The 21,962-nt window shown below is 40.3% G+C and overlaps 1 protein-coding gene across 6 annotated transcripts in view; it reads left to right on the top strand.

Annotated features, from left to right (window-relative positions):
• Positions 1–21,962, top strand: part of NDRG3 (NDRG family member 3) — a 64,034-nt gene that overhangs the window by 2,599 nt on the left and 39,473 nt on the right. Inside the window, exon 1 of one of the 6 annotated variants that reach the window (XM_015647566.3) lies at positions 10,875–10,998. The exons of the other annotated variants lie outside the window; for them this stretch is intronic. The gene's annotated coding sequence lies outside the window, so the exon portion shown is untranslated. Of the gene's footprint in view, positions 1–10,874; positions 10,999–21,962 lie in introns of those variants that run through there. 6 annotated transcript variants of the gene reach the window in all.

The following is a 21,962-nucleotide window of genomic DNA, read 5'->3' as shown; positions in this document are numbered from 1 at the left end:
GGTTGGCTCACGCTATTTGAGTCTGAATATTATGGCCTGGTTTAACCTGTGATGGTTCCAGGAGCAGAGGAACAGTTTGGTAGTTTCCCTGTGTAATGTTGAAGACTGTATTCCTGATAGGTGTCTCAGTGCTCCTCAGTGGTTTCATGTTTATATGAATGTGGTTTGGGAGGAATAATAAGATCCTGTATTGCTTTTCCCCCAGAATTGTCAGTGTTCTGGATGGTCAGGCCAGTTATTATGCAGAGCAGTTGTGATTTGGTCCTGCTGTGGAAAAGGTTGGGTGACTATGCAAAGCAGAGTTCAGAGTTGGTGAGAGACTTCAATAATTTCACTTGGTTTTCAGTTCTGTTCTTGTAAATTCTGAATTATAAATGGGATTTGTTGGATTTTTAATGACCTTACTTATCACTCACCATTTAATATCTGGTCATATGCTGTTGTATTCTGTGACTGGTATAGCACCATTTATTGCAGTAATCCAACGGGTGCTGTGGGAAGCATGGAAGGAATCGCTGTTTGCATCTGGCTATTGTCCTTTCCAGACTTGGATGCATTTCTGTATTTTACAATGGGCCTAGTTCCCCAAAGGGGTTTTCCTTATTTTACATAATATGAAAACAGGATTGGTTATAAATGTAATGTTCAATTTTAAAGAAACCTTTACTATTTGGTTATGTATAAACCAGACTCTTTTTGTAGTTACCATATGGACTAAAGATGTGAAATGGCACTTTTTCCCCCCCTGCAAGAGCTGGAATTGTGGCTTTTACTTGTGTGTTTGAACAGAGGAGTGAGGCAATTAGCTGCTTCCTTTACATTTCTGTTTTGGTGATTAAACTGTGTGTTACACCTTAAACTGATCTAAAGACTGGCTGCTATGCAAAGGGGTTGGTCATATTCTTGCTCTCTCTTGTACCACCTTCAGTCTTTACTGGAGGTTTTCCTCATCCAGTTCAGTTTGCTGAATAATCAGAGTACTAATCTAGCCCCTCTGTGTCCTCATCTCCCCAGAGGATTAGCTTTTGCCAGGTAAGTAAGCTGAGTGCATTCAAAAAAGGTGTGAGGAGTACCAGAAACGTAATTGATTTTGTTGTGTAAGAGCACTGTTCTTTTCTAGCAGTAACCAAAAAGAGAAGAGCATAAGGTCAGGATGTATAATAGATACCTTTGCCTGATGACCTTCTTGTCTCTTGTCATTTGTAGGCTGTCAAGAGGTAGATGTTGTTTGCTTTTATTTTGTTCATGGTTAATGCATTTTTCTTCTGTGAACTAGTCCGTGTCTCCCATCCATTTAAATATAAGGCACTGCATCCCAGGGGAGATTTTCCAGCGCACAGAATCACCCTGGAGGTTCTGACTACCTCTGGGTTTTTTTGTTTTGAACTTGACAGCTTCTGGCTTCATTTCCTATCTCTTAGCTGTTGTATTGTTTGGACACAGTGAAGAACTGATGTCATTTTACCTTCTCCATTCACTTGATGATTTTACAGGTTTCTGTTGTATGTCACTGCAGCAATCTCTGTTTCCAGGCAGAAGAACCTGAGCCTGATTGATTATTCTTCATTCGTGTTTTCAAACCTTGTTTCCTTTTAAAAAGTATTTTCCTTTCCATTATGTTCTCTTGAAAGAAAGGAGCAGGCACTGCATTAAGATGCAGTCATTCTATGTTTTTATATGGTGGTTTTATTACTAATAATTTTCTAACATTATTTTTCATGTGTTGAATGACTGAACTGATGCTTTAATCAATCTGTTGTGACTCTAGCAAGATTTTCTGAATGTTACTGGTCAGTTTGGAGCATACTACTCTATGTGAAATAAGAACCATTAATCTTCAGACTGTAACTTCATTTGCACTGAATTTAATCTGTTATTTTATTTCTCCATTATTACTCTCAGAGGGTTTTTCTACAGATCTTCAGTCAGCCTTTCTCTTTGCTCTCAGAATAGCTTGTATCCTAAGAAGACTTTCTGCTCCTTGTCCCTTCATCCAGACTTTATGAATACGGTGTTGTAGTAGAGTGCTGCAAAAGTCTCCTTGCAGTCTCTCTCCCTGGGAAAATTGACCACTTATGCCCACCTTCTGTGGTCTTCTTTCAGCTGCTTGTTAGTCCAGGTGGGGGCTTTCTCACTCGGGGTTTTCTGAAGTTCTCTGGATGTTGACTGTGCAGCAGTTCCGTCTGCTGGGAGCGCTGCTCGGGGAGAGGCTCTCATGTCTTGTGCCCCTCTGGTGCTCCTGCTGCCCTGCAGTGAGCCCAGTCTGCAATCAGCTTGGGCTGCAAATGAGCCCAACAAATGACAAATTAACACTGATTTAGTGCTGTTGTACTGACAGTATACAAATGCAGGGTTTTAATTAGAATCAATTCAGTCAGGTAAGTGCATGTGTCTGTGCTTGCTGCTGCTGACTGAAGCTGTGAGCTCATGGGCTGAACTGTAGTCTAGACTGAGGCTGTGTGTCTGTGTAGGTACTTCCTATTTTGAATGGTCCCATTTGATGCTGTAGTTAGATTAGCATGGCTTGGTGTATGAATTACACCTGGCTACTAATTCAGTCGATTTTGTGACTGCATCTTGGATGGTTTTCCTGTGCTGGGGCAGATAACAGTCTGACCCTGTGTTAACATCTGGAATTCCTTAAACAAAGACAGTGATTAAGGAGGGGATTTAGTGCATTTATGTAAATTAACAAGGATCTAGTAATACCTTTTATACTATATGTGGACTTCATTCTAATTTATTTGTAAGCATCAGAAATATTTAAAAATATAACTGTAAATTCACAAATTTTGCAACTGATACCCTTGCAGTGTTTTGTAAATTCTGTAATTATTTGGGTGTCTGTGTACATTCAAGTTTTCTAAATACTAATATAGATATTTAATGAAGTTTCTGTTCACTAAATTGATTTTTCAGATCTGTTCCTGAAAATTTGCCTGGATTCTCCAGTACTGTTGTCACACATAGTAGTTTTCTGCTGAGGGGTTTTTTTTGACTGTCTTTGTGTGGAAAGGTGCTTAAGTTTTCAATAGCTTCTTTTGGCTGTGGTCATTTTGAAATTTATTACTTAGCCAATAAAATCTGGAGGCAGGGGGATGGGTTCAGGTTCTAAAGGATATTTCTACCTTTGCATAGGCAGAAAGAAAAACTCGATTTGTGTGTGTAAGTTTTATGACTTAGATTGGAAAAGGAGAGCTTGTGTTTGGATTTGTGCTTTGTCCAGATGGTGGAAGATGCGACTTAGGGAGTGGTTCAAGTCTGCTTTTCTGTGCTGCCAGCTCACATGCTGTGTGGCTTGTCTCTGCCTTGGTGGAGAGCTAATATAACAGTGCTGGGAGTCTTGGGCAAGGACAGACTGCTCAGTTGACAGAGAAGTGTTTTTAATCATTGTATAACTCTACATTTGTGATTTTGCTTATGTAGTTTATTCTGAGACAGTTTTCCAGAAAGAAATGGCCCTTGTTACAAATTAAACTTCTTTTTTCCTTTGGCTTGAATGCAAAGGTTATCAAATACGTATCATATGGCTCTCAGGAAAGCCAGGGAAGATCTCTTTCTTACTTTACAATGCAGTTGAGCTTTATCTGTCGTCTGACCTAAAGAAAGGGACAGGGCTTGGTGAAAATCTTCACGTGGATTAGCTTAGCCACAGAATACAACTATTCTTTTCTGACATTTTTTAAGTAGTTAATTGAAAACATTCATTCTTTTAAAAAAAAATTCTGCAAGAGATTTTTTTTGTTACTTCTAGCAGTAGGTGGATGGAACTCCCAGCAGGTATTCCTACCAATTCATGTTTATTAAATAGTCTGTGAGGTTACCTGTCAGTGAGTGGCCTCTCTGCTTCATCTCCATACAGCTGAGCATGGTCACACTGCTGTGATGTTGCTGGAAGGTCCAGGAGTTGAGAACAGAACTGTGGCAGGGCTGCTGGTTCACAGTGAGGACATTGCTTTAAGAGGATGGATACTATTCAGCATTTTAAATTGTGCAATGCCTATATAATGCAGCCATGGTAGCTGCTATTACTGGTGTTGTAAGAAACATAAGAAAGGGGTTGCTTAGAAGATTGTCCATCAGGATGTCTCCTTGGGGAGTCCTTGGCTTGCTTGTGTTAGCCTGTATTGCTAGGCTGTAGCTCGAGTTGTCTCCCTGGCCACAGTGTGACTTGGTAGTGTCAGACACTGCACTCTTTTGTGCCATAGAACTGAATTACTGTAACTGAAGAGTTGGCATGATCTCGGGCTTTCAACTGACATTTTCCAGTTACTGACCTGTCATTGTCAAGATTTCGGCACAAATGTCTAAATTGCAAAAGGGCCAGACTTTTCCAGCAGGGTGAATACAGAAGCACAGAGGGGGCTGTAGCTTTGTTTGTACAAAAAAGCTAATGAAGTAATTCAGGTCATTTCTGTTTAAGTGTAGTTTTGTTTTTCCAAAGCCTCCACCTCAGAGAGGAGCAGCAATATGGGCTGTGTGCTGTAGAGATCTAGGTGTACCCCAGCCTGGGAACACTGCCATATGGGGGGGTCTTGACATAAGAGAGTAAAGGTTTAAAATATTTTTTTGGCCACACTGATCAGAGCCATTGCACAGGTATTCCATACGTTTTGGACATTTAATTTCTGTATTTGTAACTGGTTTAAATGGACTTGGAGCTCATGGCTGTCTTGTCCCTGGACTCAGTTATGGGGCTGACCACATAAGGCAGGACCCAGAGACAAGTTGTCTGTGATTTCAAGGGATCACAAAGTTTTTCTAAGCTTCTGCTAAAATGCCCCAAGCAACTCGAAGTCTGTCCTGCTGCCAGGCAGGCTTCATGAAGTACCTCCACATGTGTGCAAGCTCTGTTGCTTTCCAGAAGCTTTTTCTCTGATCTCTTTAGCGGCAGCTCAGATCTTAGGAAACAGAAACCATGAGCATTTCTCCTGTTTCCAATATGCAAAAGAGTTACTGATGAGGAATTGCAAAATGTGATACTTGCAGTTGGAGAAGCTTTTTAAAAAACTTAAATCCAGGTTGATTTTTGTTGTCCTGGTATTTGAATATGTGCTTGTTTGACTGTATTGCATGTTGTCAGAGTATCTGTGACCAGACTCTTTTGTGATAGTAATTGTGACAGATTTCTCTGTGGCTCTGCTCTAAGGGAAGGAGCAGTCTCAGGTCTGTGATGCTTACTCAGAGGTGTTACTTGCCTTAAATGTGGTTGACTGTACTGCAGCACTCCCTGTCACTCAGCCAGTGTTCCAGTTCCCACCCCAGACCTGCAAGGAAGTTAAAAACCTTTGCTGATCTGATTTCTTTGGGGACTATCCTGGTTCTTCTGAACTTCTGTGGTGGCATGCTGGGAAGCATAGAGGTGGAGGTGCAGGGATAAGGAATGCCATCATCTTTGCTTTCCACCCCCACCCTTCCCCCCCAGTCCTACTTTCTGATATATCTGTACTTTGGGTGGTAAATGGAATATTTTTTATAATTTCGTATTTTAATGATTGCACTGAATGATCTTAGAGGTCTTTTCCAATCTTAATGTCATCCCATCTTTCTGGTCCCTCTCTGGCCTGAGATGGTCATACCAAAACAGTAACAGAGACTTCTTGTGCCTTTCTTACCAAATGGTTTTTTGATGGTTTTGGTTTAGTTGGTTGGTTTCCTGTTGATGTTGAGAATGTCTTCATTAATTCTTTGTAAACATGTAGGAATGTTTACAACAATTTCCAAATTTTAGGTAGCCTGACAGTGTATCGAGGTTTTTGATCAGTTCTTGAAATCTGGGAAACTAATGGTGTCAGCACCAGGGCTGCCTGGTCACATGTGCTCCAGAAGGTTCACAAGGATAATGAACCCTTAAGCCCTCTGGATAGTGATTGAGCTTACACTGTGAGAAATAGCTTTTGTTGTGACATTTGGTAGTAATTGCCTAAATGAAGTGTTTTCAAGGGGAATTCTAGGCCACTATAATTATGTGTATGCTGCACTCACACCAGTATAAAAATGTCTTTAAAACGATTTGCAGAGTTTACCAGGTGATTTCTCAGGAGGGGTGTCTTGTGTCTGTTCCACATGAATGCATTCCACTTCTTGCAGTGGTTTCAGGTGTTAGAAAATGGTATTTCCTTACTGAACATTGTTTTCCTTGATAGTGCACTGCCTTCTAAAATGTCAAAGGAGTCTGTCATTCTGCCTTGTTTTTTTAAATTTTTTAAATTTGTTTTGGTAATTTATATTAACTGTGATATCCAGAAGGGAGCAGAATTTCTGTAGGAATTCCAGCATCAGCAGTGAAGAGCAGATGGGATTGTGCAGCGCTGGGAGGCAGAGCAGAAGCAGCGCTGGGGAAGGGACAGTGAGCGGAGTGCTTGTGTCACTTGAGGCTGACCTTCAGCTTTAGACTGTGCTCAAGAACTGGCTTGATTTTGGAGAAAAAAAACTTTTATCTTCTTTTTTCCTTATTTAAAAAATGTTTTGTTGAGGTTGTGAAACAAAGCCCAAGACAGCCTTCAAATGCCAGCTTTGGAAATTGTGTTGCATAGGACTTCTCAGACAGATGGAGGAGACATTTACTGAGCATTATATTATCTTTTTTTGTCAGTAGTAGAAGAGTAATGCAGTTTTTTCCTTGGGCCTTACAAAAGATAACTGCTTTTTTTGCCCTTGATTTTAATTGTTTCATTTTTCTTTAATAAAGACAGGAGTTTCTTAACAATAAAAGCAATAAAACAGCCAGAGAAGCCTGTGCTCCCTTTAAAAAAAGGAAGAAATAAGATAAAGTCCATTGTATGGTATAGTAAGCTTTGAAGAAATTCATAGTAGAATAGAAATATGAATTTAAAACTGTGTATAAATGCAGGAAAAACACTGTCAGTACTTAATTTTCATAAAATAAGAACTATTTAGGCACATATTATTCAGCTGTTTAGGGAAGTTTCCAGAATATGAATCTCTCTGCTTTCTCTCATTGGTAGGTAGTGGTCGTTGGGGAAAAAAATTGAAATGGTTTGAAACACATTGTACCAGAAAGCTAAATTTGTTACCTGAGAGTGTTAATTGTCTAAACAGAGAGATGTTGTAATGCAGATATCTTGCTTATCAAGAGTTTTATTCCTTGATGTGATGTATTAATGTTTTCTCAGATCTCTAGCCTTCAACTGTTCTGGGTTATGGATTGATTATAAACATGGGACTTATGCTGCTATTTTTATCCTGTATCCCTGTTAAAATGAACTGTTTATGTAGAAGCCATCATCAGTCAACTTGTTGGCCTAAAAATGACTTAAGCAAATACAGTCTTTGTATTGTCAAAACATTCAGTAAGGAAAGGCTCACAGAGTTTAAATCCTGATCTTTGAGCATTTAATTTAGTGAAGTCTGAAGTATTTTTATCCTATCCTAAATCCCTAGACTAAAATTTTCTTTTGTGTTTTTAAGAAAATCCTAAGGTTTCTGAGGAGTAGTGATTCCAGAGTCCAGGACCTCAGCTTTCAAGACTGGCACTCGCCTTTCCATCCATCAAGGGACTTGTTCCATGCTTTTGGTCTCTGCTTCCCTGCAGCAGGGTTCAATAGTCTGCATGGATCAGAGGTATGGGGAAAGCCAGGTTGTGGGGAGCAGAGGTGCCTTCCTCCTAGTGTCTTCTGGTGCCTCTGAACTCCTGGGTGCAGTTGTAGGAGGAGGAGGAGGATCTCTTTCTCTTGCCTGGCCAAACAGACAAAGCCTGCAGTTGTTTCTGGGCAGCTATTAGAAAGTTCCATTCTTATTTTACTGGCATACCTGTATATTCCTCATTTTTAAGGGATGAACAGTCACATCTTAATATTGACAGCTGCTGCTTCTTCCTCTGAGCACCTGCATTAACACATCACCACTGACCTGGTAAGAAGCTTGGGTGGGTGGTGCTGTGCTGTCTCTCTCATGCTGTGACTAGATGAAGAGTGATCACTTTTATTACTGCTGACTGCATAGTAGAAGGTAGAAAACAGCTTTCAGTCAGGGATGGTAAGGGTTCTGTTTTCTTCCAAACTGGCTGCAGGGGCATTGCAGGAGAAGTAGCCTTGGAGCTTTTACCTCTTTCTTGGTTTTTCCCGACTGCATCTTCATTTGAAGGAAAATCAAAACCTTTAATCTCTAACTGAGGTGAATATTTAACAGGAGTGTATCAGGTGCCAGTGTATTGGGCTTGCAGTGGAAAGTGTTGGTCCCTTCATTAATTGCAGAGTTATTCCATGTTGACTCAAAAGATCCCAAGAGAAACAAGACTACTTAATCCCAGTGTGTGGTTTGGTGAAGGAATTGTGAGAAACATGCATGCCCCTGTGCTAAACTGGAGTTTCAGATAGATCAAAGAAACTGACTTCACTGTATTGGGTAATATTGACATAAGAAGCATTGCCTGAAGGGTCCAAGAGGACCCAGAGTACAGCCTCGAAAGAGATCATGATGAGCTCACTCAACTAAACCAGATCAAGCCCTTGTTTTGAAAAGAGTGCCTGAGCCTTTGATGATTCCCTCTGCGTCCTACATTTCATAAAAGCTCTTGAACGAGGAGTGTAGCATTTCTCTGCAGTGGATGGACACTTGCTCTTTGCAGCTCCTGGTGTAGCTCATACACAAATAGAGCAAATGTACATAAAAGGACTAATTTAAAAAAAAGTCAACTTGATGTCAAGAGAGAGCATGTGGGCATCTTATATTTTTAAATTCTGTAATAAAAAAATATTTTTCATGAAATTCCCAACTCTAGGAGTGGTGGAGGAAGCAGGGTATTATGTCAAAGGTTGCATGCACATTTATGAAGGTTTGTGGCAGCATTAAGGCACACTTCTAAAGAGAAACTCTGATATGACTCCCTGAGGAAGTGTGGAAGTCCTATAAAGCAATAAAATCATATGAATAATCAACACTGGAGCTCATTATCAGCATAATCTGGCAAAGTCTTGAGTATAAGAGAACTAGAAAAGAAAAAGAGGTGATGAGAAAGCAAAAACACGGAATTAGAGGAGAGGAGACATTAAACAGTTTAGGACCTTGCACCTTGGAAAGAAGCCACTGGGAGGACAAAGGGAAGTAATAAAGCTTTATGAAAGGGTGACTGGTGGAGGAGGTGAGGGAAGAGTAACTGGCATTTCTGAGACCATGAGGTTCTGTTGCGACAGCCAATAAAAATATAGCTATAAATCAGACGGAAGATTTATTTTATACAGTGTTTTCACAATATTAACCATTGCCAGAGGATGATGTGGAAGCCAAAAGCACAGAGAAGTCAAAGTCAGAAAAAGAAACTGAAGACAGGTGACATTTATTTGTCTCAAAAAACATACATTATCATAGTTAGCTTTGAGGAAGCATGAAAAAAAATCCTGTGGCACTAAGTGATAAAGTAGCATTTTAAGTTCAGCAGAGTGAAGTAATGCAGCTGGAGAAGAGCCCCCACTGTATGTGCAGAGTGATGAGCTTTGAATCAGTTTTCTAGTCCGAGGCAGAACTGGGGGTTGTATTCGGCAACTCTATCAAAATATTATCTCATTGTTTAGAAAAGCAAATTGAAGATTAGATGCTTGTGGAAAAATAATAGTGATCAAACTAGGAAACTGTGGTGTGTAAGCTCACAGTGCACCTGTGTTGTGAGTGCTGCATGAGTTCTGTTGCTCTCAAAGACCCAGTGAAACTTGGAGAGATTCTGAAAAGGCTGATGTGAATGATCAAAATAAGTTCCTTGTAAAGAATGCTTAAATAGATCAAAGCTCTTCAGTTTCAAGAAGATATCTCTGAAGAGGATATGATGGAAGCACGGTCTTAGCAGCGCAGTTTGTATGTGAACCCATATTCACTGTCTCTTTTGATAATAGGATTAAGACCACTAAATGGAAATAGTGGGTAGCAGGCTCAAAACAAAGTGAGATATTTCTAAAGTGGGAGCAGGACCTCCTCCTTTCTCTTTGGCATTGATTTTTTAATCCGTTGGAACAATTCCCTGGATTTAAGCTGATTTATTCTGCAGTTAACACTTCATCAGAGCGCTGTTCATGAAGCTTTGTAAGCTTAGCTCTAGAGCTCTATTCACAACAGAAATCCTTTTGAATGCTGGAGTAGGTATGTAGTATGCAGCCTGGCAGACTAAAATGGTCCCTCTGATCAATTTTCATTGGGAAAATCAGTGCAACTTATCAGCAAAATATTGTAGTAGAAATACCTGGTAAAGTCATATACACTTCCTGCAGCTCAGGACATAAAACTTTGTCTTGTGTCTGGTGTTTTCAGGTTGTGATTGGAGTATTAAAACTTCTGTGACAGCAAGACCTAATTTACCCTCTTTGTCTGACCATTAGCTGGGATGGTGGCATTTTCTTAGGCTGTGGTGGTAGTTCTAGCTGCATCTACTACAGAAATAATATGACATTAAAATGCTAACCCGTTTGCAATAGTGTTCTTTTGGGATTGCTCCACAGGAGTTAGAGAAGCAGGTGGTTTTGGATTCATAGAAACTGGATATGGTTTCAGTGTACAGGTACTATTTATTTGTGGTTTGTTACCTGTGCTTTGTTGTGTTTGCATATTTATTGACAGAATTGTTTTCTTGCCATTTTAGGCTGATTTAGCAACTTGCTAAACATTTCTTTACTGAATTGCAAAGACAGATTTCACTAACTTAAACTCATAAAGTACTCAAGTGAACTGTGCTTTTGAGTTGTGTATTAACATCTGCTCCTGACCTACAGAAGGGCATCTGGTCACAGAAGCATGCCATTATTTCCAGTTCATTAAACAAAAGCTATGTTCTTAATCTGCAAATCCTTGAGATATTTGGAGTTTGAGAGAGTAGGGAGTGGAGTGGTGGAGTCGGCTGGTATTGCTGAGCTAACCCCTCATGGTCACTTGTGTGAGCACATGGTCTCAAGGGCCTTGTGTCTCCCTGGGGACACCTTGCTCTGAGTAGGGCATGGCTGTGCCCAAGACTCAGTCGGACTCTAGAGGTGCTGAGGAAGTGTTCAGTGGAAGGTAAGCTACTATCATTTTACTTTTAAAGTGTTATTATGATCCAGAGTAATTGTATTACTGAGGTTTCATAGATAACTAAATGTCCTGTGATCTATGAGTGCTCTCAGACCTCTCCACTAGTCAGATAAAACTCATTAGCTGAAATTGCTGTGGACAATGCTGAAAAGAGTATCTATGCTTTGGTTCCCTCATGGTGCCTTAAATGAATATGATACTCTTTACAATTGGGTTTGATGCCTGGTTGTACCACAACTCGCCTGACTAATACTGTCTTTCTTACATCTTGTGATATGGCTATCCTTCTTCAGAACATACTAAATATTTTTTGAGGATTATTTTAGATACCACAGCTATAACATTGCAATACTGGACATGGAGTATGTAATACAGCTGCCATTTTCCAAAAGGATATGGCAAGGAAGCTTGGAAAGGGAGGAAAACAGAGTAATGTTGGAGTGAATAAAACTTCAGCACAGAAGTAACTAGGCTTTAATTTTATGTCTGAGATGCCTGCATCAGCTTAAATTCTGCTTAAAGGTTAATATGTGAGAAATGTGCAAGTAATATTACAGAAAGGTAATACTACATCAAGTAGTATTTCATAATTTCTCTCCAGGTGAGTGTTGGCAAGCCAGCCTGTGTTTAGAGAAGGTATTGTCAGGCTTGTGTAGGGTTGAGACTGGTCTTCTAATCCTTGCTGTTTGCTGAGGGCATTGCAAAGTTCTTTCTCTGGACAGTGCATGTGGGCAACTGGGAGTTGCGACTGCTCAGAGCTGTTCAAATGGGCTGTCAGAAAGAGTCTTTGCTAAAATCTCCAGGGTGTGTTACTTTATATTGCATATTTTGGGGGTTTTTTGTGATGAAGGGCTATTCTGTATATAATAGGTCAAGCTCTTGATAATTCTTGTGACTCAAGGAAGGAGAGAGGCACGAAGATTTCATGGGTGAGGCTGCCTTACTGTTTTTCTGCAGCACAAAGTGTGAGCATAAATAACTTCTGTGTAAATAAGGAACAGCAGTGTTTCAGTGCTCTGGGACAGAAGCTTCTACAGGACTTGGGAGGGACAGATGCTGCCTGAAATACACATGGATGTACAGGCAAAGAGGAATTATTGTCAGGTGCTCTTCTTTTGCCATATCATAGACATTTGCTCTTGAACTGAGTCAGACTGGATGATGCATTATCAGATCTTGTGCAGTTCTTCACCTGTTCTTTTCCTGGAAAATATTGAAAATATTTTTCAGAATTACCAATCAATTTACTATTAAGGCTGTTATTTTGATATATTAACATCTGCCCTGAAAAATTTACCAGGAGATTAATTTCTGCTCCAACTCTGCCTTTAATGTGAAGTACCTGAGTTGACTCCTTATTCATTATAAAACAGTTCTAGAAAGGGAATTTTTAAACAGTTCTGATCTCTTAATTTTCATTTTTCTTTTTATTCTGGCCTGTGATATTTTCAGGTTAAAAATCTCATTGTTTATAACACTTGCAGCAAGGGATATGCCCTTGGATAAAAGGAAACTACTTTTGCCAGGAGCATGGTATGTCATGCTAGAATCTACATCCTTAGAGATTTTCAAATCCATAAGGCCCTGAACAGCTGGATCCAGCTTTGAAATTATTCTTGCTTGGAGAGTAATCTCTCCTCCAGAAATCTCTTCCAGCCTACATGGTTTTGCAATTGCATCCAGGTCCCATAAACAGAAACCTTGCCATGTTCCTGCTGTGCTGTTCTTACCTGCGAAAGATGCTGTGAGCAGGCTTCTCAGAAACTACCTCTTAATTCTTAATTGAGTGTCGTGGTTTTAAACCATTAGCTAAAAAATCACTAGAAAACTTACTTATTTCTTGTTCTGAGATATGGATTAGAACAAGAGCAAAACAGGCTTAAAACTTAAAAGCAACAAAGAAAGTTTATTAACAAAACTACAAGAATAAGAAACCAGAATAAAACTTCGAGAAACCCTTTTTCTCTACTATCCAACCATTCTCTTGTTCATATGATAACATAAAGAGACAAAAAACCTAGTGGTTAAAACAGTCCTAATTTTGCTATAGTCTTCTCATCAATCTTTGTAGAGAAAAAGAAGTTCTCTTCTGCTAATTTATAGTGTTTTTCACAAGAAAACCATTTTCCTCATGGCTTTCTATTCCTCTGATGCCAGCTGCCCGGAAACTCTGTCATCAGTTTTCTCCTCCCATTTCACACTACTCTGAGGTAGGTTTTTTGGGCCATGAAGTCAAGGGGTGTCATTTTAAGGATGAGTTATTCAAAGGCAAAAGTTCTCTGTGAGCATTTCTGGCAACAGAAATTTTCTCTTTTCCTCTTAAGGGCTATAAATCTTCAACAGCTATCACTTCTCTTTTTCTGTTCCAGCATCTACTTCTACTACTTCACTATTTGCTTAAATCCACACTTTGAAATACTCCATTCCTCCCAATATACTCTCATGAATTAAAGGAGTTTTTTCAGAACACTATTGTCTATCTCCAAAGCTTTAACAGAAGAATATTTTAGCTTATTAAAGCATTTCCTTATTTCTCTCTCCTTTCTGAAGCTTAATTCCTTTCATCACTGTCTTTGATAGTTTGTTGTTTCTTTACCTGTTGATTCCTCTCTCTTGCCCTCCTCCTGGAAAAAGGATTAAATCTGCAAGTCTCACCTGGGTAGTAAAAGAGTTAGTCTTGCTCAAGCCGGAGGCGTTCATGGTGCCAGGTTTCAGTTCAGTGGCGCTTAGAGCCAGGAGTCTCTCGAGAAGTTTCAGCCACCCCAGAGGCTTCTTCTCAGGAAGCTGCAGCAGAGCCCGGCCCGGCCAGAGCCTGGGGCAAGCCCCGCAGGCCCCATCTCCCGGCCGGGAGCCGCGGCAGGCCCAGCCCAGCCCCTGCCTGGGCCGAATGGGCTGGGCAGGGAACGGGAGCCAGCTGGAGCTCTGTTACCTTTCACAGCCAGAAACAAAGAGACAAAGAAATTTCCAAGCTTAGGTCTTAGTTCACAAGTTGATCTCACTTTTCAACGGTCAACATTACTGTCAATTCTCAGAAATGACCAGTTATTGGCCAGGAGTAAAATTCCCATCAGCTTCCAGCAGCCTAAAGTTCTTTAGGTGTTTCCCTTAGTTTGTTTTGTTGTTTTTTTTTTTTAATACCAATCCAACACATTGAGGAATTAGTTTTAGGCTTTGGTGTAGTCAGCTTTTTCCTTACTGTTGCTTTGGTGTAGTACATCTTCATCTCATGCTGATTTTTAGGGAATGAAATCAGGAATTGATCTGCTGTAACCAAGTCTTTCTAAACACGGAGGGGTTAAACATGAAAACCGTGAGATGGTTCAGCTTTATTCAGGACTAGAGTATTAGGACTAAATCAGTTGTATTGAGATCTTCAGTTAGCTTTTAAAGAAGTAAAATTGTTGTATTTTAACATCTTCAGAGGTCTGTTTACAATAACTGCGTGTCCTAGTTGACAATTGTCTTTGGGATTGTGGATTTCCATGGTAAGATATGTGATGTGAAACTGTCTCGATTGTGAATGTTTCCTATATCCCAAATGTACAAAACTCAAAAATGTACAAAAATGTACAAAATTTCACTTAATACAAACCACCTTAACTTGCACTGTTATTTCTTAATGAAAACTAAACTCTGAGTTGATCTAACCCATGGGCTTTGGTGTGGAAAAGTTTGGGTGAGGAAAAAAGAAGTTATTGCTTTTACCTGATCGATACTGCAAGCAAAAGCTATTTTGATAGAAGCAGATTCAGCTTACCTTTCTAAAACTGCTCCTTTTTTGGTATAAATTGTTTATCCAGTCCAGTTCACACAGTAGATAGCTTCAGTTTCTGATTTTGATCACTCAGATTTTAACAGGAATTGGTGTGGAGGTGAATGAGGAAAGGGAGGGAAAGAAGGATGGAGAAAAAGGGAAACAGAAGTTCTGTTGACATTTTAGGAATGCAAGGGCTTGTATCTTGCAAGTCTAGGAGGATGTGCCTGCTGGACTTTTGCAGATCTCAGGCAGTAATGACCAGAGCTTTTTCAGGAAGAGCTAAACTAACAAGCAGCCAGAACCAAGAGCATGCACTGGACATCTGTAGAGAGCAAATTGGGTTTGGGTGAACATGGAACTTGGTGACTAGGTCAGTTTCCTCAGGCCTATTTGACAAGATTTGGGAAGGTGCGTTTGGTACAGAGCGCCATCTTGCCTTTGGCTTCTAGCTGCTTGCAGAAAAGCATTCCTAATTCTATGAAAAATGTCACTTGCCTTCTAATGGTATTTTAGGTATTTGCTTTATATGCAGTTTTATAACTGACTTCAAACATGAGTCATTCTTATGAGTGATGTTTGGCTTAAGTAGTTGATGTTTTCTGTCCTAAGTCTCTATTGTATTCATGCAGGTGTTTGCAGGTGTCCTTATAATTTGTAAGGGAGGATGCTTACAGTGGCTGAAAGAAAATGTCCATTGCTGCATCACAGAATCACAGACTGTTTTGGGTTGGAAGGGACCTCAAATATCTTATTTTAACCCCTGTGCTATGGGCAGGTTGCTCAAAGCCCCATCCAGTCTGGCCTTGGGCACTTCCAGGGGTGTTTCTACTCTCTCTGAAATAAGACATAATTAAGTTTTATTAGATGGCTTCTATCCATTTCAGAAACTTATAACATGGATGTCCATGCTGATATGTACTCAGGTATTCATTTATAGCCCAGGTTACTTGCACCCACAGAGCACCATGAAGACTCTAGTGAGCTTGTGAGTATGTTTCCCTACCTTTTTGTTTGTGATCATCAACTTATACTGCAGGATTTGGAGGCAGTTCCAGAGGTCTCTGCAACTCTGGTCCTCTGGTTCTAATGTTTATGTGACTGTCTGATAGATTCCTTAAGCTCACTAAACAGCAGAAAGCTAGCCTGGCAAAAAGTCTGCATTACATTTGCTCATATTGCAGTCAAGCATGCCAGACATTCCCCAAGGCAGGGTTTGGGTCCTGGCTGCAAGGGGACCGAGCAAAGGAGAGAGCTTAAGGGTCTAGGTTTTCTTTCAGAGGCTGTGATATGAAACTCTAGTTCCTCTATATGTCCTGAAATAATACCCTAAAGCAAGGCAACTCAAATTAGCAAAATCAGAGTTCTGTCCTATGTTCTGTATGTACTCCATCTAGTATGGGATTTATCATACCCTGAAGCTAAGTGCAGGCTCCTGCATATCATCTGGCAGTGTCCTGAGCATGTACATTATCTGCTCCCTGATTCAGCTGAAGAGCTAACACTGCCCAGACACCCGGTTTCTTAAATCCAACCTCAAATCGAGATACTTGACAGATTTAGAAAGCAGATGGCACACTCCCAGGGAGTCTTTTCATCAGTCAGTTCACTGATCCAAGTGAAAGGTAGTCCTGGAAAAAACACTTGAGGGAGAGGGTAAGGAGATCTGATTTGCCATGTCATTGCATAATCATCAGCCTGGTGTGAGGGAAGGAGAGGAAGGAAGTCCTGTCTGGTGTAGGGAGGGAGGACAGGAGCATCCCTTTTTGCAGAAACTCACAATTGTATTAAATGAGTAATGAAATTATCTCCTGAATTGGTCCTGAATTGTCTGTCGTGTATCCATTACTGGTTTTAACTATGCTAAGTGGAGTTACCTCTCCTGGCCAGCTGCCTCAAGAGGGATGTTTTAGCCTGATATACACAAGGATGTTTTCTGCTTTGGAAGCAAATTCACCAAATGGAAATGATGGAAGGGACAGTTGTGTGGCAGTTGCCATGGGTCTGAAGTAATGCTACTGATACTTGAGGAGAGGTTGTCATTCAATGACACAGGTTGGGCCAAAATAAAAGACCTTGTTCTGGGAAGCTCAAGGAGCAGTACTATATGCATAAGAGGAATATTTCATTAATGAAGAAGAAGATGAAAATCTTATTTTAGCAATTTGTTTTTCATACAATGTGTTCTTAAAATTTGTGTCAGTCCTGTGAATGCCCCTTTTACAGGCAGTCTGCAGTCAGAGCAGATTAAGATAGTGAAACTGCATCCTGAGGCTAATTTCTGTCTTCTGTGTACTTTGATATTCTTATTAACCATCAATATTTAATATTGAGTAAGATGTACTTGCTATGATAAAATTTACAGATTCTCCCATGTCCACTGGGGTGGATAACTTGGAATTGGAGCTCTTGGAAGTGTTTGATCAGCTTTTGCCTGGAAATATACTACTTTCTGAAGGCCAAAATGCATTTTTTCAAGTTTGAGTTAAGAAGAAAAGCTTGTGGTTGCTCTGTGAAGACACTAGAAATGATTTGGATATATATATATATATATATATATATGCAACACAATGAAGGTCTCTTCTTTACCTGAATGAGCTGCACGAGAAGCATTTGTGTCTTCTTAGCTGCTGAGGAGCAGAACTATTTATTTGTCCTAAACTTTGCAGGTGTCTGTGATGGTTTTTAAGTTTGGTTTATCCAGATTACACACACACACATATATATATATATTCCACTGTACATGCCAAGAGATCACCTTCACCAGTGAATATGTTACTATGTTACTATGTTGGGTTTCGGTTGTAGCATTTATATGTTTGAGTGAACACTAAGTTTAAGTGCAAGTTACTTTACAAAGTTTTTTCTATGCATTTGATTAAAATATTTTTCTTCTGTCACAGTTGCACCCCACACAAATGAACTAAAAAATATCAATCAAAATTGCATTAGAAAATATGAAAACTCAGGTCTGACTAATTCTTTGTTTAGCTGTACAATAACTTAAATTGTGGTTCCTCACAGACAGCAAGAAGGCTCAGATAAGTGTAATGGTTACATTATGGAACGGTTTAGGCTGAAAGGGCCCTTAAAGCTCCACCTTCCACTAGACCAGGTTGTTCCAAGCCCCGTGTAAGCTGGCCTTGGATGACATCAATTTAATGTTTAGTAACCAGTGAAAATGCAACTTTTTCAATAAGATATTGAAATGTGATATTTAATGATAAAAATCATTGTTCAAATCTCATTTAAACAGATTTCCAATTCACCTTGCTGTGGAATCCTTTACTTTGCTTAATGCAATATGTATTCACATTTGATTAATTTTTTTTTCACTTGAAGTGTGAAAACTCGGTTAGTAGGAAGCATGGCTGAAATGAAGCAGAAACAAGCTTGAAAATAAAACTCCAGAGGAAACGGAAGGATCTGTTGGAAAGCAGTCAGATTTCATCATAAGCTGCTTATGTGTATGTTCCTGCTGAAGACAGCATTTTTCCCATTTGCCTGGTGTGGCATGGGCGGGTGTGTGCTGGGGAACAATTGAGGTCAGCTACATGTAGTGCTGGAGGGTGGGGACACAGGACAGAGGGGAGAGGGCAGGAGCAGAAGGTGCTATGGATCTTGATAGCGATGGTGCTGATGAAGAGCTACATGTTTTTTCATTTGGACAAGCATCTAGCCAAAACCTTTGATAGCCCTCACAGGTGCCTGGGTGGGACCTCCTAAACTACAGGGCTGTTGCCCTGAAAACTCAGCTTCTGAGCTTGCTGACATGGTTTTCTAAGGACTTTCCCAGGACAGTAACTGTAAATATAGATATGTGTACATTCTTTCTGTTACACGTCTTCTGATGGGCATTTCTCATGGCCAGTGCAGTGAGAAAGTGTTATCCTGACCATCCAATCCCTGGCCATGGTAAGAAGCCTATAAATCCTGTGAGGAAAAATAAACTCTGCTCTTTCTTGCACCACACCTCAACCTGTGTCCGCATGATCTATTGATCTTCAGCAGTAACACAGGGCTAATCCAAGTAAGTGACTCAGGAGAAGTAAAAGCATCTTGGAACAGATCCATTTGATTGTGTCCTTCACCATGAAGCTGACGAGAAGGGCTCTGTGGTTTAGTCTGAGCTGTGTGAGCTCTGGGTAACACAGATGTTGCTTTAGAGTGATGCCATTGGGCATAAAAGGACATAGAACTTCATGAGAGTAACATGACTGGTGGTAACAGTAACTGCTTATTTCATTTGCCTCAGGGAGAAGGGAGATGCTGCAAAGTGGTTTGAAAGAGATACCATGATCAGAAGAGATTCTTTCAAGACAATAATTTGCACACTTTTCATCAGAGAAATTTCTCATTCCAGTTTATATCCTGGGTGTCCCCACTCTAAAACTTCTTGGACTGTCCTGTATAGGGGATCTCAGCATAACTCAGTGTTTTCATGGGCAGTGGTCCAGGTAATGTAAAACACTTTAAAGACTTCGACAGCATTCTTGTTTAGTCAGCCCTATAGCTGATGCCTGTTAATTCAGGTGATTGGCAGGGACAGTATCCTGCTTGCTGAGCTCAGTTACACTCATGGCAATATGAGTGCCATGAGTGTATGAGTGCCACTGCTTTTAATTAAAATTGGATTCATCCAGAATTAATGGAAAGCTGGGCACAGACCTTTTCCTTACAAAACCACTGTTAAATGTGGGTGTTGTTTAAACACCTCAGAAATTATGTGCATCAGCTGACCTTTCTGTCCTAAGTGTAGCTCAGATTTCAGGGATGTAAAATCATGGTGGATTAGGAAGCTGCTGGTGCTTTGCTCAAGTGCAGCAATGCCTTAAAGAGCTAGGAATAAGGCAACACACTTTTGAAACAATATTAGTATAGGAAGTAATATAAAGGCTGGTCTTCATTGAGGCCCTCCAGGGGCAGCAGATAGGGAAAAATGCCCACCCCCACATAGGGTGAATACCGTTTGGTAAATTTAGTTAATTAGTGTATTTGACAGAAATCCCCAATTAGAAGGACAAGTGATGAGGTAACTCCTGGTTCTACCCTTTTCTGAATTCTTGCCCCCTCCCCCTTAGACAAGAATTAAACTTTATGAAAATGTGTCTCAAAGAGCTGGTTTCAAACTTGGCTCCCAGAGAGCCTAGCCTTGGGCCCCCAGAGCTTGGAACCTCTGGAATGTGTTTTGTCTTTCTGCCTATCAGGGTAGGGAAAAGTACTGGAGTTAGCTAGGAACTATATAACTGTGCAACAAAAGTCTAGAGAGCTATGAATATATATGAAGGAAATAAAAAAGCAAAAATCATTTTGGCAACAGCAGAAGCTGGGACTGCACTGGTGAAGCAGAAAACAGTTTCTTTCTGTAGGCACACAGTTTGTATTGGAGGTAGAGCACCATGTGGCACATTTCCCAAAAATACATGAGCTGGAATGCAAAGTGAGTAACCTTGGAAAATATTTTGAAACTGAATTTGGGTCCTTTGCCTGTTTCTCTGGAAGTTTATCATGTCAGCCAGCATTTTAGTACAGAAAACAGAAAATAGAAACTATAGAAATAGCCTGTGCAGGTTTTGGGAAGCACATCGCTGTCCAGAGGCTTGCACAGGACAGAGGAGCAACAGAACAGGAATGCCCAAGGGTCTCAAGCCCCTTAAATGAAAGTTAGCTGAGATCTACATGCCAAGACTGTGGTTTGCTCAGCCATGCTGAGGAGCCCTGCCAGGCAGATGGTTTTCCATCTGTGGGAGAGCAGCACAGGAGGCACAGGAATTAGGAATCCCCTTTTAAAGAAAGGGAGAATTTGCAGTGGAGAGCTACACATGGTTGAAGAAATAAATACCTGAGCAGCAAACCTGCAGATCATGGGTAATGTACTTTGATGTTGGCATGGGTTACTGTGGGTTTGTTCCTATCTTCCTTTGTCTGGGAGCAACACTTCTGCTTTCCATCTTACAAGATGTAACTAGCTTGTCAGGGAGTGGTTCTCAGAAACCTTACCTGGATTGTTATGGCTGTGAGTCCCTAGAGAGGAGCTCCTTCAGCTTGCCTCTGTTGTCTGCCAAATGAGGGAGCATATGTTTAGGTACATTTAATGCCATGTTTTGCAGCATAGCTTAACAACTAATGGGTGTAATTTTGCCTCCTGTTGTTACCATATAAAGCAAAAGTGTAAGTGGCTATGGAGGTAACAAATTATAAGATGTCATCAAATTGAGGTGAAAACCCAAGAATTTTTAGCCTCTGAATGCAAGGTTTTGTTGCACCGAGTTCTTAAATTGTGTGGAGAGGTTGTACCTCCATAAGAAAACATTTGAATTCATGATGCAGCTCTTGCAGCTTCTAACCCTGCAGGGAGCAGTTGTGCCAGAGCTTCAATGACCAGAAAGCAGAGCTTCAGAACCTACAGATACTGCAGTTCACACTCCAGGTCTGTCGTACTTATACTCTTGACTTACTGAACTTTACTCCAATTTCTTTCTTTGTATATTGAAATGATGTAAATTGAGAGCAGCCTTGTCTTAGAGTGAACATGCAAATGCCTGTTTAAGACCTTATTTATAGGTAGATGGTTTCTTTCTGGGGCTCACCTGCCTTGTTTTTTGGTAGCCTTCTGTCTTCTACCCTGATTCTAGTCTCTGTGCTTAATGATTCACCACATCTTTTGTCTTACTGTATTTCCTGGTTTCTTGTCTTACTGGTTTTCAAAGAGCATAGAATATACTTCAGCCTTTAGGAAACCTTGGAAAAGGGACAGATAGCTTCAGTTGGAGGATTTGAATGCATTTATAGTAATATATAATATAGTAATATAGGCAAGAGGAGTACTTGCAAAACAGGTGGTACTGGGCTATTTATAGAAAAAATGTATGATTTATACAGGGATTGTTTCAGGCACACCTTTTGCTTTGCCTGTGGCCTGTCTTTTCCAAAAATCTTTTGAGTGTTACGAATATTTATGCTGCTTTGTTGTGGCATTTTAAGCTTGCTTTCAGTTTATGAAATGGCATGTTTCTTTCTTTACCTAATAGGAATGGAGAGAGAAAATAGTTTCCTGGGCAGACAAGTCTGCAGAGCTTTTACAAGTAGTCTTTAGTATGGTTGGAACAGAGGATAGCCCAGCTCACCAACACCCCACCCTTTCCTTTGCCTCTGCACTTGAAGATGTGGTCTACAAAGGTCTCTCGACTACAAA

Source organism: Parus major, chromosome 20 (assembly GCF_001522545.3).
Source record: "Parus major isolate Abel chromosome 20, Parus_major1.1, whole genome shotgun sequence".
Classification (NCBI taxonomy): Eukaryota; Metazoa; Chordata; class Aves; order Passeriformes; family Paridae; genus Parus; species Parus major.
This window is presented reverse-complemented; position numbering and strand designations above follow the sequence as displayed.